We start from the raw sequence: 3859 nt of genomic DNA on the forward strand, positions 1-3859 counted from the left end.
ATAATCACGATCCAAGCCCACAACGACCTGCTCCTCCCTGTGCAAGCTCCATATACCTAGCGACCTGCAAGGCATGTAACAGAGGATCAACAACTAGTTGAGCGAGTTCACAGAAAGTAAATACGTAATAGTAAGTTCGTTTGTAACAGGTGGCTCTACTGGGCCGTTAGTACGTTCTATTGGTGGGGGCTTCCCATGTTGTATAACCACTAGACTATTCGTAACCATATGTGTTCTTCACAATCCGAGAACAGTAGTAAGTATAAGTTCACGTAGGTCTTACGTGAGTATCCTTCACATCCGAGGATAGTAATTAAGTATAGGTATCCTTCACATCCGAGGATAGTAATATGTATAAGTATCCTTCACAACCGAGGATAGTAGTAAGTATATGTGCACGTAGAATGCACGTATGTGTCCTGCACAACCGAGGACGATGGTATGGTAGTCTAGTAATAGTGTAAGTACAGTTCTATTCAATCTCAATCCTTCAATCCCAATTCCCGTGCCCTGGGAATCCCATGCCTTAGTAAGGGTGTGAACTCACCTTGGTTTGCTCGGTATGTTATTGCTTCTGGGGTTACTTAAATGTCTAAGTCCGTTACACACGACCTAGGATACATTGCACATAACTCGATGTAAGTGTTTGTAGACAATTAGGGTTTACAAGTCTTTGATATCCAAGCAATCGTGTTCAGTGCGACTATCGTATACAGAATGCTATAATACAGATTGTTCATGCATACAACCTCACCCAGTAATGTACATTATCATAAAATCACATATAATCATACAGGATTCTGATCTTGGCATCCTAATTCATTCTGTCTCTTCAAGTATCATCTAAATTCAGGGCATGTATCAACACTATACTTCAGATCATATATTCAATCAAAACCCAGACAGTTCAATATTGGGAGTCGAGTCTTGTGTACATTCATTAACTCAGACATCATATAAAAACATACAAACTTCTGACCAAAGGGGTATGGCATGCATAATGTTCGGACATCACGACACCAATACAATATTCTGACATCGCATTACACACAAAGTCGGACCATCATGATAATCAATAAAGATCGCACTATGGACTATATTTATTATACATGTAAGAATCAGATTATGTTTGTTATACATGAAGGTCGGACGTCACAACTTAATCAAAGGTCGGATAAGGGGAAACCTTACAAAAATTCGGACCATATGGGGGTGTTTCCTTTCATAAAAGTCGGACCAGGGAAAGAGTTTTCCCTCACAAACTCGAACATAATCAACAAAAGGGGGGGGGGAGGGTATTAAACTCGGACCTTTATGTTTTTGTTAATAAAACTCGGACATGTGTGCTTATATATATACCTCGGACCCTTTGAGGTTTTCATAAAAACTTCGGACATGGGGAGGGGTTAAAAACTCAGACCCTATACCCTTTCACAAACTCGGATCATATCAAAACTTCGGGCTCTCCCCTTTTGTAACTATAAAAGTCGGACATAGAGCCTTGGTCACAAAAGTCGGACCCTAGTCCTTTATACTCGGACCCAAGCTTACATCAACTAAAGTCGGACAACTAAAAGTCTTTACAAACATTCGAACATGATATATCATATCATAAAGGTCGGACTTCATAATTTACCCAAAACTCGGACATTCATGTGTGTTAAAGAAGTCGGACTATGCATGTTTAAAACTCAGACAAGCATTAACTTAAACCTCGGACCATTCATAGGGTTGTAAAACTCAGACATTAACAATCCAAACTTCAATACTCTGACTAACAAAATGCGTGAATTCCAAACAGAATCAGAAGCATCAAATCAGTTACGTTTCTTGTTTTTCATACGAATGAAAAACCCTAATTATACATTTTCTCAATGCAGAATCAACACAACAATCATTATTTCTTCATATCATGCATCAATATCATCAAGAGGATCAATTATACAATTAGTGCATCATCATAATCACAATAATCATAATCAAATTAAAGTACAGAACCATCAACTCAAAACTAGGGTTTGCAAGCATTCTAATCACCAAGAATTGATACAATCAGGAAATCAATAAACAATAATCAATAAGCAATTACCTTGAATGATTCTAGAGAAATAGAGAAATCGAAAGTGATGAATGCCTTGTGCCAATGATGGTGGTGATGATGATTGCTAGAGGATTAGAGAATTGCAAGTACGTGTTTTGGTTTTGTGTGCAAATGATTAGTGAAAAGGAATTAGGGTTAAGTATCTAGGATTTCACTAATTACCCTCTACCTCCCTAAGTATTATATTTTACACATGCACACCATCTCATAACCATTTCCTAGTTTCACCACCAAGTTCATATATTTACCAATTTCACAATTAACAAACAACTATGCACAATCAAACAATCAAAACATATATAATTCCATGGCAATCAATTGTGCAAATAAACGACTAGTCAATACATGAACGTGCAATAAATGCGGAATAGAATCTTGGAAATTCGAGTTGTCACATTATCCCCAACTTAAAAGAAATTTCGTCCCGAAATTTGGTACGCACTCACTGAGGAAGCTAGGTAAGCTGTATTGTTCACTGGTTTTCCTGGGGTGTCACATCATCCCCCCGTTGATTTGGAATTTCGTCCAGAAATTCAGTAGTAGTAGCTTCAGTCTCAGTAGTGGTTGCACGGTTTTCGAATAACTGGGGGTACTTTTCTTTCATTTGGTCTTCGCGTTCCCAGGTGTACTCTGGGCCACGTCGGGAGTTCCAACGAACTCGAACAAGAGGGATTCTCTTGTGTTTGAGGACCTTAACATCTCGGTCCGTGATTTCAACTGGTTCCTTGACGAACTGCAACCGCTTGTCGATAGTGAGTTCCTTAAAAGGAACTATGAGGGTCTCATCTGACAGGCACTTCTTCAGATTCGACACGTGAAATACGTTGTGAACTGCACCGAGTTCAGCTGGTAGGTTCAGTCTGTAGGCTACTGGGCCTATTCTTTCAGTGATTTCGAACGGTCCAACATACCGTGGATTGAGTTTGCCTCGTTTACCAAATCGAACCACACCCTTCCAGGGTGAGACTTTAAGTAAAACCCGGTCCCCGACCTGAAATTCCAATGGCCTCTTACGCTTATCCGCGTAGGCTTTCTGACGGTTGCGTGCTGCCGCCATGCGTTGTCGTATCTGTGCAATCTTTTCTGTGGCGTCCACTACAATCTCTGGACCCGTAATCTGACTATCCCCCACCTCTGCCCAACAGAGAGGTGACCGGCATTTACGTCCGTACAATGCCTCGAATGGAGCGGCTTGAATGCTGGTGTGGTAACTGTTATTATACGAAAACTCCACTAACGGGAGATGCTTTTCCCAGCCGTTGCCGAAATCGATAACACACGCTCAAAGCATGTCTTCTAGAGTTTGAATCGTGCGCTCAGACTGCCCATCCGTCTGAGGGTGATATGTTGTGCTCATGTCTAAACGAGAGCCAAACGCTTTGTGCATCGCTTGCCATAGCTCTGACGTGAATCGTGCATCCCTATCCGAGATGATGGAGGTGGGCACCCCGTGCCTTGAAACAACTTCTTTAAGGTAAATGTCTGCGAGGGTGGAGAACTTATCCGTTTCCTTAATAGCCAGGAAGTGTGCAGACTTGGTGAGTCGATCCACGATCACCCATATGGTATCATTCCCACGCTGGGATCTAGGTAAGCCCGTAACGAAATCCATGGAAATTTCTTCCCATTTCCACTGTGGTATCCTGGGTTGTTGCAGTAGACCTGCGGGTTTCTGATATTCAACCTTGACTCTCGCACAGGTCAAGCACTTGCCAACATAGGTGGCGATGTGGGCTTTCATACTTGGCCACCAGTATG

Source organism: Helianthus annuus, chromosome 7 (assembly GCF_002127325.2).
Source record: "Helianthus annuus cultivar XRQ/B chromosome 7, HanXRQr2.0-SUNRISE, whole genome shotgun sequence".
NCBI lineage: Eukaryota > Viridiplantae > Streptophyta > Magnoliopsida > Asterales > Asteraceae > Helianthus > Helianthus annuus.